This window comes from Artemia franciscana, chromosome 16, assembly GCF_032884065.1.
Source record: "Artemia franciscana chromosome 16, ASM3288406v1, whole genome shotgun sequence".
Taxonomy (NCBI): Eukaryota; Metazoa; Arthropoda; class Branchiopoda; order Anostraca; family Artemiidae; genus Artemia; species Artemia franciscana.
The window spans coordinates 12,445,457-12,462,052 of record NC_088878.1 but is presented as its reverse complement, the minus strand read 5'-3'; the positions used below and the strand labels follow the sequence as shown (position 1 = coordinate 12,462,052).

The 16,596-nt window shown below is 34.0% G+C and overlaps 1 protein-coding gene and 1 long non-coding RNA gene across 4 annotated transcripts in view; one reads left to right on the top strand and one right to left on the bottom strand.

Annotated features, from left to right (window-relative positions):
- Window positions 1–16,596, bottom strand: part of LOC136037087 (uncharacterized) — a 215,806-nt gene that overhangs the window by 27,277 nt on the left and 171,933 nt on the right. The gene's annotated exons all lie outside the window — the stretch shown is intronic.
- Window positions 2,685–16,596, top strand: part of LOC136037083 (tyrosine-protein kinase Abl-like) — a 111,323-nt gene continuing 97,411 nt past the window's right edge. For all 3 annotated transcript variants that reach the window (XM_065719534.1, XM_065719533.1, XM_065719535.1), the window contains exon 1: window positions 2,685–2,756. The gene's annotated coding sequence lies outside the window, so the exon portion shown is untranslated. The remainder of the gene's footprint in view (window positions 2,757–16,596) is intronic.

The following is a 16,596-nucleotide window of genomic DNA, read 5'->3' as shown; positions in this document are numbered from 1 at the left end:
TTGCTAATCACCTGGTTTGTCACTGGTTCAAACAACTTTGACCTCTCAAATGAATTTACGAAGGGTAATATAGCCTTTCCTGAATTTTTTATTTTCACTTGATTGACTTAACTATTTTTCGTTATATCACTGTTTTGAGTTACAGATAGGGGTTCAGAAATTACGGTCGAAATGTAGCTTAATAACTCTTCTAGTCTGTCTTTTAATGGTTTAAGAATATCAAAATTTGTGTGGCAAGCAAAATCTTTAACACAGGGATTTAAAAAGATAAAGGATAAAGATCCTCCAGAGCCATTGCTGGCACATAGGGCGTCGAATCGACGTTTCAGTTACTGGGTGTTTTTACAGGAACAAGTAGCAAGCTTGTCGCCCAACCTTGCTGCGGCGGGGATCGAACCCTGGGCCCCGTATTGCCAAGCAGAGCACCAATCCACTGTGCTACAACAGGTTCACACAGGGATTTGGATACGTTAACTTTTCTCTGGTAATATATGATTAAGGTTCGGTCTGAACAGATACCTTATGTAAATAGTATTAATTCTGGCATATTTTTTGTTCCTGCATGAAACGAGCAATTGCACCCTCCATACTTCACAGTGTTTGAAAAGACTCTAAGCCTACATTTGGGACAAACTAGTCTTTGTCTGACCATTGTTTTTTAAGAGGTTAATGGTACGGCTGAAAAACTTGGCTCAACAGTTAACAAGACTAAATCGTCACACGTTGGATGCTAGATGAAGACTATTGAAGCTAGATGGCTTATGGCTAAAACACGTTCTACGGATGAAAGATGATATATTTCAAAAGAATGTCCTTTTCGGCCAACCATCTAGAGACAGACGAAAGGCTTCTTGTCCATGAAAGGATAGGGAAAATTCGTAAGGAAAGATTTAAGACAAATGGGAAATTCTTGGTAGGATGTAAAGAGGGGGCTTAGAATAAATTGGGATCGAAGAGAAACGTTCTTAGCTATGTTTGCCCCAGGCATCTTAATGCTGCAGTAAGTCAGTAGCAATAGTAGCATGGTTATTCTGAGGTTGTGTGCAGTAAAACATTGTTATCGTATAAAAGAATAAGGCTAAAATAATTTTCATGCTGAATAAAAAAAACTCAGCTTTTAATGCAGTACATAGTTTAAAAATGTAGTCCAAATTACAAACTGGGATGCAAAAAAGAAACTGCCTTTTCTAAAACTTATCTTACGCACCATGAAAAGTATACTCAGACAAATTATAAATTTTTGTATATGACTCAATTTATACGTTGCAGGATAATTGGATAATATAAATTAGATTTCTGTCAGATTATCTAAAAGACATTTTTTTGAAAAAGGATAGAGTGATTTTTTTAATCGTAGGTTCATACTCGAACGAGAATTCACATATAGTAACGAATATTTAAACAGAAATGCAAGAACCACAGTTGTGTATGATTTGCTAATAAAATTTGTTCAGTATTTAGAATTATTGTCCAAATTTCAGAAATTCAAATTCTCTGTTATATTAAACCTACTAATTTTTATAAAGCATCTCTATTACTTGTAGGCTAAACATATATTACCAGTACTAATAGTAACAATTTACAGCAGCACCAAGCAGCCAGAGGCCAACACTGGTACACACGCTCCTCTTCCGTCTCAATTGATTCAAAGTCTTCCTCTTTACTTCCTCTCAAAAAGTTCCCATTTCTCTTATATCTTACCCTGCGAAAACCTCCCACCCCATTCGGGTAGTTGCCAGACAAGGATGACCTAGATCAATCTATCATCTGTCGTCCCCAGGACAAGTCCTGATCATCTAAACCTTTCTTTTATCATAGCCCTAGAAAGCTTGAAAATGACCATAAGAAACCATGGGGACTTCAAGTAAAACAAATCGATTTAACCTACCTTTGGGGTAAAAATAATTTTTGACTTAGTTTTTGTGAAAAAACTAAGTGGTAAATTAGTTTTAAGTCTATTTTTTTTACTGGAGTTTGAATTTTTTTTGTAAATTCCTTACAAATCAGGTCTTCGAAAAGGTATGAGCCAAAAAAACTTCTATGGCCTCATTTCCGCTGCAGATTTATGTAAAGAACAGTATTTTTACATAATATAGTCTATCAAGGTTAATTAAAGGCCTTTACCCAGAAGAAGAGACTCAGACTTCAGACCAAAATTTCAAATTAAGATCAGTCAGGATCCTGTTTTTTTTGTTATTCCTTCTTATTTCTCAGGAATATTGCGTATGTGAGCCACAAAGATTAAGTTATGTCTTTATCATACGTCAGAATTAATAAGAACCAAGCATAACATTAAGTCAAAGTCAGACTAGCTGTATCTCATATCATTTAAAAGTTTGCGGTCTGGTTCTCATTGGTGCTACAAGATAAAAACTTTAGTTGTCGACTTTAACTGTCGACATAATATGGGAATACTAGACACTGTTTCTTCTTAATCCATGATCAAAATTGTATAGCTTAAATCGAGCAAAAATCTGAACAAAAGAGAAAAGAGGTCCATTTAAATACTGACTAAAAAATAAAGTTTCATCTGTAATGGTACCATTGGCATTACTCCTATGTAAATATAGCGAGATAAGCCTAACAAGCTAATATGGAACTACCATTCTTTTTAAAAATCAATACCTTGTGAGACTTCGTTGAACGTATACTTTTAATTTCTTTTTCGGCAACACTGGCATGAACTCATTTAAAGAAGAAAGCAACAACAATCCTAAACAAAATATGGGATATAGGAATGTGTGCTGAATTCCAAGGTTCTAATTCTTTTTTTTTCATTTTCTATTGGTAAATCCAAGCTTGATTTCAACTTGGAATCAGTGCTATGAATCTGACTTTCAATATATGCCAGTCCACTAAATTGATATTAAACTGAAGTAGGCTAGCTTAGGATAGACTAACTAGTCTACTAGGCCCAGGCATATGCTTCAGCTTTGGCAACTAAACCTTGATGAGGATTCAACTCTTGACCTGTATCCTGAAAAATCTCTAGCTTGTCAATGGCTTTATGCTTTGATTAATTTGATAGAAAAAGTAAAAAAATATCCTTATCTACCACTTGATAGGCTATCTACCATTCAGCTAATATAAAATATCCTCTGTTAGTGTATCTATAAAGGAAAAATCAGTACCCAGACACTATATATGAAAAATATTTCTATGAATGATGATAGGCCTACTTAGAGAACTACCCTACTAGTTGACTAGCCTATAAAATTTCATTTTATATACATTTTAGCCTGAATTTGCCAACTATCAATAGAATTCTATAAAGGGCTAGCTAACTAGACTAGTTGGCTATGTAGATTCCATTTAGGCCTTTATATAAACTTGAGTTTAATATAACTACCTAGTCAGTTATCAAATAGTTCATAGGCTATATGCTATTGAATTAGATGAATAGTTGGCTATTAAGGTCCCAGTTATATATTTACTAACCTACCCCCTCAGCCTTAAAAAAAACTGTTAGCTCTCTATGGCAGACAATACTAGCTTACTATTTTTCTATCCTATTTATGCATAAATTCAATTCATTAACCAATCAATATGCATCACAAAAATCACCTTTGAATACTTGAACTCTCCAGAATTCAGCTTCTAGGATAGCCTTCAGTCTTCCCAGCCACACTCCAGTTGACACCCTGAGGGGAATTGCTGGGGTCCCAAAAATGGAAGAGAGAATGAAGGTTCTAGCAACAAAGTACTTCACAAAGATCCAAGCTTTCAGCTCTAAACAAATTGTCACTTCCACACTTCTCAAAGACCTAAGAAGCATATCCCAAAAACTACCCTCTGGAGTTAGACTTTTCAAAGAAACTATTTTGAACTAGAGAAATGAGACTGTATCTAATCCTCTAATTGTACCAGATTCCCCCCTCCCCCTTGGAGAATGGTTGCCCTTTAAGTCATTCTTGAGCTGATCCCTAATAGTAAGGATAACCTTCCACAACAGTTAATAATTCAGCTATTTTTAAAGTGGAAACAAATGAATTACCAGGATTACCTTGCAGTATATACAAATAGATAGCTAAGAGAAGGAAGACAGGTGCAGGCTTAGGCTATTCATACCAGATTTCAATCTGAAGCTGTTTCTCACACTTTCTGGTGGCTCCCCACACCTAAACACCAAAAAAACAAGAAGAGCAATAGGGAATTTCTCAAGGCAGTGGGAAACAAATTATAATGCATATTTTGGCCCTATGCCTAAGGGCTGTCCTCAGCAATACAAATAAAAAACAACTTACTAGAGGGTAAAATCAATAAAACCAAAATGAACAGTTTTTCAAAACAGTCCCAGCATCTTTACCTCAGCAAAGTTCAACCAGGACTGATAAATAAATTTTGATGAAATGAGGCAATTCATTGAAATGAAAGAAAATCATTTGAAAACATATTCTGAATGCCACCCTTTCTTTTTTTGCTGCTGATCTCATAGGTCTATTTGTGACAGGTTCTGTGTTAATATCTACTGGTTTTTTATAATATTTTGTAAGGTAATCTTTAATTAAATTTGTACATAGAGTATATAGTAAATATTCTCCTAAATCCCTATGTAAGGAAATGTTATTATTAATCTTAAGTCTGATTTCAATTGCTTCTCAAACTACTTGCTTTATGCCTAGATCATTGCTAATAATGGTGGATTCTTCCAAAATTGCTGAGGACAGCCCTTGGACATAGGGCCAAAATATTCATTCTAATTTGTCTCCCACTGTCTTGAGAAATTCCCTATTGTTCTTCTTGTTTTTGGTGTTTGTGATGGAAAGGCAGTGTGGTCTTCATTGCTATTTATTCCTCAGTCTTATCAGCAGAACTGAAAGCCAGTGAAGTGGCCCTAAATACTCTCCTGAAGTCCCTCCCACCATAAAAGTGGTTATTTTTAGTGACTCAAAATCTGTGCTCCAGCTGGTCTCAAAAATAAATTGGAAAGGCCCTGACTATGAGCTGTATTGGTACCAGTTGGTCTCTAGGCCTTAAACTGCTGGGGACAGGCAGCTCAAGTACTCGCAATTCCCACAAACCAAACAGAAGGGAGAAGATGACAAAGAAGGATATACCCTCATACATATTCTGGAATGGGAACCTCATGATGAAAACATTTTTTGGAAGCCCATTCACCAACAGGAAGAAGAGGTTGTAACAGACAAGTGAAGTCCTTCAACCAAAGTACATTTAGGATTTGTATATATATATATATATATATATATATATATATATATATATATATATATATATATATATATATATATATATATATATATATATATATTTATTTTTCTGCAAATAAATTAACTTGGCAATTTAAAAAATTTAGTTTTCATTATAATGAACTTTTAAATAAAGTTCATAAGACTGATAAGACTGATTTCACTAGCCAACTAGTTGGCTACATTTAGGATTTGTATATATATATATATATATATATATATATATATATATATATATATATATATATATATATATATATATATATATATATATATATATATATATATATATATATATATATATATATATATATATATATATATTTTTCTGCAAATAAATTAACTTGGCAATATAAAAAAATTAGTTTTCGTTATAATGAACTTTTAAATAAATATCAAAAGAATTATCTGGAAATACTTTTTAAAGAAATTTTCAACTAATTTTGGAGGTTTGACAAATGATGATGCAGCGCCATTTATTTTGAATTGTGTTTCTAATAGAGCGGATTTTTTTTTTTTTTAAATAGCCACATGGTAAAGATAGATTCTATAATTGTTTAGTTCATTAATTTTTTTTTTTTGCAATGTGTTAGTATTTGTGATTTGGTAAATTTTATCATATTTAGTTCACCTATTGTTGCTAAAAAGAGCTAGTATACATGTATATAGTTGCTATAAACAGCTAGTATATATGTATATATATAGTATATATATATATATATATATATATATATATATATATATATATATATATATATATATATATATATATATATATATATATAAAAGTTAAATAAAATAGAAAAGTTAAAATCTACATTTTTTTTGTTATTTTGAACCAATTAAACATCTAGATTGTGTTAAAACAAAAGCAATATCTCAATCTTTGTTGCTTCTCTGCTTAATAACTTTGTACTTTAGGGGAGAAGGTGATCAATATAAGATCTTGAGCATTTGATATTAGCCAAAGGGTTTAACTGTCATCTAGGGAGGAACAGCAGCAAGCTAGATACTCCCCTCCCCCTAATCACCAGAAATACAATAGGAAAGTTAAAATATAATTTTTTAAGTATTCTGATCAAATTAAGCATCTGGATTGTGTTAAAACAAAAATATTGGCTACTTCTCTGCTCAATAACTTTGTATGGAAGGGGGAAGGGGGATCAATATAAAATCTTGAAATATTACAATTTTTCAATTATATCTTCCCTAGTAAAAACACCTAATATTTTTGAGCTTCTTTTTAAGTTTTGTCTAATCTTAAATGTCAGTCCATCCCCTTTCCCAAAACAAAACTCTACTAACTTATCTGTCCCTCCCCCCTTAAAAAAAGAAAATTGTTAGCTCTTTATGTCAGACAATACTAGATTGCCCTTTTCCTTCCCTGTTTATGTATAAATTTAATCCCCTAGCCAGCTATATATACAACTGTCATCTAGGGAGAAAGAATGGGAAGCTAGATATCTCCCACCCTCACTGCCTCATAAAAAAAGAATAGGAAAAATTAAAATCTTAGTTTACTGGTATTTTGACAATCAAAACATTTAGATTCTCTTCAAATAAAGACATTCTTTATTATCCTGTCTCTGTTGAATAGCCTTTTTATAGATAGGAAGAAGAGGATTGATATTAAATATTAATATATTTACCTTCCTTTTCAATAATTTCTGTGTTAAAAAAGCAATGCACCTAATTTTGGTGAGCTTCTTTTAAGTTTTGCCCAATTTTAAATGTCAGTCCATCCTGTCTTTCCCACAGCAAAATTCAGTCAACTTGCCCAACCCTTCTCTGTTTTTGTCTTCAAAAATAATATATACCTTTATAATAGCTAATTAGTTGGCTACATTTAGGATGTTTATGTATAAAGTAGTTTGGAATTAGTTAATTTGTCTAATGAGAGGACAGGAAGCTAGATGTCCCCTCTCCCCATAATCAGAAATATAGGAAAGTTAAATCTAAAGTTAGTGGTAGGTTGAATCAGTTTAACATTTGGATTGTGCTAAAAATATGCACATTTCTTTTTATCCTTTCCCTCTCTCTGTGGAATAGCTCCATATAAATGAAGAGGGGATAAGAAGAGGATTAGCATAAAATTCCTAGGTATCCCCTCCTCCCATGATTGTAAATATAATAGGAAAGCTAAAATCTAAATTTAATGGTAGGTCAGGTAATCAGTTTAACATTTGGATTGTGCTAAAAATATACACATTTTCTTCAATCTTTGCCCTCTCTCTGTGGGATAGCTCCATGTAAATGAAGAGTGGATAAGAAGGGGATCAATATAAAGTTTGACCCTTTCTCTCAAATCTACTTTTTAAAACAGTAAAAAAAAAATCGTGTGTAAAGAGTGGGGCGTTGAGGAGGGAACAGCCCCTTTCATATACAGAGTGATTTTTGTTTGTTTTAAGTTTTAATGTTGCTCCTTACTTTTCAGTTAAAAAAAATTTGTTTTTTTATTGAATTTCTGAACGTTTTTGAATAAATGCATGTTTTGATTTTGGCTCTCTGCACATGAAGAATTAAAACAAAATTTGCATATTTATTTATTTTCTTGGCTGAATGGCTTTCTCATAGTTTTGATCAGACAATTATGAGAAAAAAAGTAGCAGGGGAGTAGGCCTAGTTACCCTCCAATTTTTTGGTTATTTAAAAAGGCAACTAGAACTTTAAATTTTTAACGAACGTTTTTATTAGTAAAAATATACGTAATACACGAATTAACTTACACAACGAACTTCTAATTTTGAATTTTTTATTATGTATATAAGGGGTTTCACCCCCTTGCCAACATCTCGCTCTTTTCACTAAAGCTTAAATTTTGTTGAGGAGGGAACAGCCCCTTTCATATACAGAGTGATTTTTGTTTGTTTTAAGTTTTAATGTTGCTCCTTACTTTTCAGTTAAAAAAAAATTGTTTTTTTATTGAATTTCTGAACGTTTTTGAATAAATGCATGTTTTGATTTTGGCTCTCTGCACATGAAGAATTAAAACAAAATTTGCATATTTATTTATTTTCTTGGCTGAATGGCTTTCTCATAGTTTTGATCAGACAATTATGAGAAAAAAAGTAGCAGGGGAGTAGGCCTAGTTACCCTCCAATTTTTTGGTTATTTAAAAAGGCAACTAGAACTTTAAATTTTTAACGAACGTTTTTATTAGTAAAAATATACGTAATACACGAATTAACTTACACAACGAACTTCTAATTTTGAATTTTTTATTATGTATATAAGGGGTTTCACCCCCTTGCCAACATCTCGCTCTTTTCACTAAAGCTTAAATTTTGTCACAATTCCTTAAGAATGACCCCTGAATCACAAGGATGTAGAATAAATAGTTGAAATTAATAAATTACGTTAGCATAAAGAGCAAGGTATTAGGAGGAGGTGAACCCGTCATATATGTAATAATTTCTGTTCGTTTTAAGTTTTAATGCTGCTCCTTACTTTCAGTTGAAAAAAAGTTTTTCATACTTATTTTTCATTGTTTTTTCAAAAAAATACTGAAAAATCCTGCACCCCCTTCATAGAAATTCTCGTCCACCAAGACAGATTCCTCCATAGAAAGTTCCCACTGCATAACCCCCACCCCTCCCCAACCAAAAAAATCCCCCTGCAAGCGTCTGTACACTTCCCAATAACCATTACAATATGTAAACACTGGTCAAAGTTTGTAACTTACAGCCCCTCCCACGAAAACTCTGGGGTAGTAAGTCGTCCCCAAAGACAAAGTTATTAGGTTTTTCGACTATGCTGAATAAAATGGCTATCTCAAAATTTTGATCCAATGACTTCGGGAAAAAAGAGCGTGGGAGGGGGCCTATCTGCCCTCCAATTTTTTTGATCACTTGAAAAGAGCACTATAACTTTTAATTTTTCTTAGAATGAGCCCTCTCGCGACATTCTAGGACCACTGGGTCGATACAATCACCTCTGGGAAAAAGAACAAACAAATAAAGACGCATCAATGATCTGTCTTGTGGTAAAAATCACAAAATTCCACATTTTTGTAGATAGGAGCTTTAAACTTCTACTGTATAGTTCTCTGATATGTTTAATCTGGTGGTGTGATTTTCATTAAGATTCTCTGACTTTAAAGGGTATTTCTCCCTATTTTCTAAAATAAGGCAAGTTTTCTCAGGCTCGTAATTTTTGATGGGTAAGTCTAAACTTCATGAAACTTGTATATTTAAAATCAGCATTAAAACGTGATTCTTTTGATGTAACTATTGTTATAAAAATTCTGTTTTTTAGAGTTTTGGTAACTATTGAGTTGGGTTGCTCCTTACTACAGTTTGTTACCATGAACTGTTTAATTCTTTACCACAAACTGTTTGAAACATTGAACAGTTAAGTTTTCCTCAGGATTCCAGTGAATAAGTTCCCACCTACATATAACCTTAAATTTTGAATAATATATAATCAGTCAAGTTTGATTGGCAAAGCGTACGTTTTCAATAAAATAAGAAACAATCTATGGGACCTTCTTGATGTTCAACTGAGAATACAATCTAAAGCACATATTTAAACGCAATTAAATCCACATTGATTACTATTTTTTTTTAAATTCAACAGTTGAATCAATTCACTGGTTAAACACAGTAACGACCTGTAATTAGAGCAACTCATGCTAGTAGAAAAAGTAACTCTAAAATAAGAATTTTTAGAACAATCTATACATCAAAGAATCAACTTTGTAGAGAACCTAAACATATAAAATTTATCAAGCTTAAAGCTACCCTTTAAAAGTTACAAGCCTGAAAGAATTTCCATGACTTTCAAAAGAGAAGGCACCCCCAAAAGTGGAATGATCATAATGAAAACATGAAATTCAAACTATCAAATTCGACATATAGTTGAACCTTATTACAGATGTCTCAGACCCCTCTATCTACAAAATGCAAAATTTTGCTTTTTCTGAGAAGGATGATAATAGATGTTTGGGATTTTTTCCTTTTCAAAGGGAGGGATTTCCTCAGGGGTGACATTATTTAGCCAATGACACTAGAAGATCAAGAAAAACCCGTTAGAAAAGAAACTGTATGTTTTAATGTCCCTTTTGAAATGGACAAAAAGACTTGCATTCCGCCTTTGTCGGACCAAAGCAAAATTTTGACCTAAACTTGGCCAAAAAGCTATCTACTGAAAATTCTGAAGTAAATACTCTATTTAAAATTATCAAAAACTATTTTTTAGCTTACAAGTTTCAGAGGCTATGCTGTGCACTGGCGCAATTGTTCCAAAATGTCTGCATAGTCAGCACAAAATAATCAGTTTATACAGACATTCGTCTAAAGCTTTATACTTCTCAAGTGCTAACTTCTGTCCAGGCTTTTTTTTTTATGCATTAACAATTTTATTATCATGTCTTATATGTAACTTAAGTTTCACGGGTCTCTGATGGTACAATGGGAAGTATACCCACTTGTTTGAGACTAGAGTTTGATTCCCCGCTGGGGAGAACTTTTAATATATTGAATTTACAGCAATATCTTTTAAATTTAAAATTAAAAAAAAAACAGAGGATTTAGTTCCTTATAATGTTAAAAATAATACTTGCTACTACAAAGTTATAGAAACAAGCAGTTTTTTTTTTAAATGGATTCTTGTAATTATGTATTTCTTATATTATTATCTTGTCAAAAGATAAACGTGTATAAATATTGCACTCACTTATTACATCATATATGTTTATATTGTATACAATTATAACATCATTCATCAAGCTTGTAATAAAATCCCAAACAAAATAAAATCCCCCTGAAAACGTCTATACACTTCCCAATAACCATTACTATATGTAAACACTGGTCAAAGTTTGTAACTTGCAGCCCCTCCCCCAGGGATTGTGGGGGAGTAAGTCATCCCCAAAGACATAGTTATTATGGTCTTCGACTATGCTGAACAAAATGGCTATCTCAAAATTTTGATCCATTGACTTTGGGAAAAAATGAGCGTGGGAGGGGGCCTAGATGCCCTCCAATTTTTTTGGTCACTTAAAAAGGGCACTAGAACTTTTCATTTCCGTTAGAATGAGCCCTCTTGCTACATTCTAGGACCACTTGGTCGATACGATGACCCCTGGGATAAAGAAAAAAAAAAAAAAAAAAAAAAAAACAACAACAAATAAACACGCACCCGTGATTTGTCTTCTGGCAAAAAATACAAAATTCCACATTTTTGTAGATAGGAGCTTGAAACTTCTACAGTAGGGTTCTCTGATACGCTGAATCTGATGGTGTCATTTTCGTTAAGATCCTACGGCTTTTATAGGGTGTTTCCCCCTATTTTCTTAAATAAGGCAAATTTTCTCAGGCTCGTAACTTTTGATGGGTAAGACTAAACTTGATGGAACTTTTAAAATCAGCATTAAAATGCGATTCTTTTGATGTAGCTATTGATATCAAAATTCAATTTTTTAGAGTTTTGGTTACTATTGCGCTGGGTCGCTCCTTACTGCAGTTCGTTACCACGAACTGTTTGATCTTTCAAATATATCTTATGTATATTTTGCATGATTTTAAGTGAGTTTTGGCTGCTTTATAATACTGTGGACCAATGGGGAAGAACCCGCTGTTTATAAGTTTGTGGTAAACTTAAAACAAACATGGGCTGCTATATCTCAACAGCTCTTGAGCCTATTGAAGCCTCAGGCAAGGTTCTATTTTGCCATTTAGATTCAATTTAATCACTACTGTTTTAGCTCTGAATATTAAATTTGTTGCTTTTAAATTTTACGCTTGAACTGGTTTTTATATATATATGTATATATATATATATATATATATATATATATATATATATATATATATATATATATATATATATATATATATATATATATATATAGTGCTGGAAAGTACTCCAAATTCTTAGTTAAGTATCAAGTATTAAGTACTCATTGTTTTTTTTTTTTTACTTAAATATCAAGTAATAAGTACTTTCCAAATTCTTACTTAAGTATCAAATTTCAAGTACCTGCCAAAATTGTACTAAGTATTACCTCAAGTACTACTTCAAGTATTTATTCTATATATATATATATATATATATATATATATATATATATATATATATATATATATATATATATATATATATATATATATATATATATATATATATATATATATATATATATATATATATATATGTATATATATATATCTGATATAAAGCCCATGCTACCTTTGTTTAAAGCCATTCTGAAGGCTTCTTAGCTCCTTCCCTTGCCTATGAAATGTCCCCTGTCGTTCCTCTCTTGGAAATCTTAATCAAGAACCAGAATTTCCGTTTTATCGTTTTTAACCGTTTCCCTTGTTCGGCTGGTACACACCCAATGAAGGGAAAAAATATTTTTTTCCCTTGTGTGGCTGGTAGACACCCAACGAAGTCCAAAAAATAATCTGAACCAATTTTCAACACAACAGCTTGAAAGAAAAAGACTATCAAAACAAGTAAGTGCAGTCAAAAAACTTCTGATTGGATCAGACAGATCACATGACAGGATTAATACAGTGCCCATGAGTTGAACTTCTGTCGATTAGTGTTCAGTCAAATCTGGGAGGTCTGAAAAATACAGGGTTATTCTGAAACATGCCGGAATGGTGGAAAAAATATTGAAAATAGAAAAATAAACTTTGGATTGGCTTTAAAACAGATAAAAGGTAATAAAGTAGTTCATTCTCTGAGTCAATATGTAAAAACCTTAGCAACAAAAAAACTCAAATTTAAAAGTAAGGAGCCAAGTGTCAGTTGCAGACTTTTTTAATAAGAGAAATCAAAGGTCAATAATCAAAAATCAATTGATGACAAGTCTCGCCCTCGGCACCTTTACAAGGAAACTGCCTCAAGTTTTCAAGTTAAATTTCAGACACGCTATGAAAATGTATGGCATCTATATCCTTTGGCTGGTTTTCACTCAAGCAAGCCGTATGCTGTGCAATCAATTCAGATGGTCGGTAAAATTCCCTACAAACATATATATTATAAAATCACGGGCCTGCAGCAAGCCCGCTGATTCAGACGCATTCCATACGGCTGGCCATACTGCAGAATGAATGAATGAATCAAAGAATGAACTTTATTATCCGTAAAAGTGAAAAAAAACACAAAGTACCCAGTATTTTAAATAAACAAAAACAAAAACGATAAACAGCAAGAAAAAAAAATTCAAACTAACAAAAGACAACATGGACTAATTAACCAGTATCAATATGGAAAAAAGGAAGACCAGGGTCGTAAACGTGAATAAAGTAGATAGTCTTTTTTACTTAAATCATCACTGGAAGACCGAATCCAAGAAGGCATATCTATTAAACTAAATCAAGCAATTATTTTTCTGTTTTGGTGCCATCTAGGAAGCCGGAGGAGGAATTTGCAATATCTGAAATAAGTCGCACGTAGAGTATGGGGATTTTTCTTACGAAACAGATGAGCCATGCCTGATAAAAAAAAGCACAGGGGCGCAATAAGCGTTATAAATCATGCACAAACCGCTGTGGTTGTAACGGATTTTGTTATGGGATATTTTTCCGTAAGAGACGCGTAGGTTTTTCACGGCTTGATTCACTAGGGATGAAAAGGTAGTGGAAAGTGTTGGACCGAAACACAGACCAAGCCAACTAACTAAAGAAGAACATGGCAGAATTGCAGCCCTAGCAACGAATGGAGCGACCGCATAAGGGCTATTAAAACAAATAAACTCGCATTTAGACGCATTAACTGAGAGTCCAATTTTAGATAGTTCATTGGTTAATATAGTAAAATTGGAAAGCAATCCACGGAGAGTCCGGGCAACAAGAAGAACGTTGTCTGCATATGCAACAGAAGACAAACCAACATTACCGTAAGAAACAGAACTTTTAAGGGGACACAGGCACGGTGCAAGCACACATTTAAATATACTAGAAGACACTACGGCAGAAATTGCAACCTATCTATTTCTAGCAGCAGTTTTCACACCATGAAGTGGCAAAAACCATGAGACTAAGTCGAAAATCTTCTGAGAAAAAAGGAATAAAACAAGAGCTAGGAGCTCATATGGCACTTGTGACGGTCGGAAGAACCAAGAGCTCATATGACATGAGCTCTAGCAAAATTATAAGAATCAATAGATTAATTTAAAAGAAAAATCAGAGGATTAATGCTGGTCGGCAGTTAAAATAAGAGTTCTGAGACACAAGGTCCTTTTAAATATCAAAATTCATTAAGATCCGATCACCCACTCACAAGTTGAAAATACCTCATTTTTCTAATTTTTCCTCTCCCTTCAGCCCCCCCCCCCCCCCCAGATGGATGAAACGGGGAAATCAACTTTATCAAGTCAATTTGTGCAGGTTCCTGACACGCCTACCAATTTTCATTTTCCTAGCACGTCCAGAAGTACCGAACTCGCCAAAGCACTGGACCCCCCTAACTACCCCAAAGATAGTGGATCCAGTCCGGTTTCGTCAATCACGTGTCTACGACATTTGCTTATTCTACCCACCAAGTTTCATCCCAATCTCTCCGCTCTAAGCATTTTCTAAGATTTCCGGTTTCCCCCTCCAACTCTCCCCCAATGTCACCAGAACTGGCCAGGGATTAAATTAAGAGATCTGAGACATGGGTTCCTTCTTAATATCAAATTCAAAATACCTCACGAACGGTCATCCGCTCTTAAGTTAAAAATTGTAATTTTTCCGAGTTAACACACCTTCCAACTCCCCCAAAGAGAGCAAATCCACTTTGGTTATGTCTATCACGTATCTAGGACTTGTACCCATTCTTCCCACCAAGTTTCATCCTGATCACTCTACTCTAAGTGTTTTCCAAGATTTCCGCCCCCCCCCCAAATCCCTCCAATGACAATGGATAACCCTCCCCCCAACTCCCCAAAACAGAGTGAATTTGTTCTGTTGATGTCAATCACGTATCTAGGACTTGTGATTGTTTTTTCCACTAAGTTTCATCCTGATCCCTCCACTCTAAGCATTTTCCAAGATTTTAGGTTTCCCCCTCCAATGTCACCTGATCCGGTCGGAATTTAAAGTAAGAGCTCTGAGACATGATATCCTTTTAAATTTTAAATTTAATTAAGATCCAATCTAATTTTTCCAAATTAACCGTCCTCCCACTCCCTCCCCCAGATGCTCGAATCGGGAAACAACTATTTCAAATTTAATCTGGTCTGGTCCCTGATACGCCTGCCAAATTTCATCGTCCTAGCTTATCTGGAAGTGCCTAAAATAGCAAGACCGGGACTGACAGACCGACAGACCTACATAATTTGCTATCACTGTATGTCACTTGGTAAATACCAAGTGCCATGCAAAGTAATTTTTCTCTGGGAATGGAATATTTGGTTGAAGGTTGGCTTCAGTATGACTTATTTTGGAAAAGGGTTATTTCCAGGCTTTGTGCAAGCCATGGATGGAAGTAGTTATAGGCCCTACTAAACTGAAGGAAAACTCGACTTTCTTAAAACTTGGAACCCCCTCCCCTCGCCCTATTTTCGATAGGGCTTGTGATATCAGAGCTCGATATGAGCCCTGATCCTAGACATCTTTGGTCTAGCTTTCATTTGGATCCGTTGCTCCATTCGCAAGTTATACTAAATTAAACCAAAAGCTTCACTGAGATCCATCAATCTCTTGCAAGCTACACTGAATTAAATAAAAAACTCAACTTTTAATTAAGCTTGGGTCTCCATCCCAGAACTCAATGCATACCATACTCTTAGGCATCTTTATTCAATTTTCATCGAAATTCATCTCCATATGCAAGTTACAGTGAATTAAATGAAAAACTCGAATTTTTTTTAACACTTCTAATTTTTAAGCCCCATCGCCCTAATTGAGCTCAATGTTAATCCAAATAGTTCAATTTCAATACAAATCTGACTGGCGGTTCTCCCGCTATACTCGATTGCACAGACGGGCGGACCGACAGACAGATCTCAAAAACCTATTCAGATGGATATTTTCCACTATCCAAATAGGTGATGATACCTGGATGATGATATGCCATTGTTTTCCTTTTTTGGATCCATTTAGCCAACATTGCTACCTAAGACGTTGCAAAATCCGTCCGTCCGTCTGTCTGTCTGTCCGTCCGTCTGTGTAATCACGTATAGGGGGAGAAACGTTGGTTGGATTTGGATGAAAATTTTGATGGCCAGATTTGATGCCAAGAATCATGAGACGCATCAAGTTGAAAGATGAAGACCCTAGCTCAAATAAAACAGGGGGGAGAGGGCTTCACCTGCTAAAACAGTTTTTGGTTTAATTCAGAGTAACTTGCGACTGGAGTGATGGATCTGAATGGAAATTGAACCAAAGAGGCCTAAGATCATGACACATATCAAGTTTTGAGATAAAGACCCTAGCTCAAATTTAACAAGGGGGGA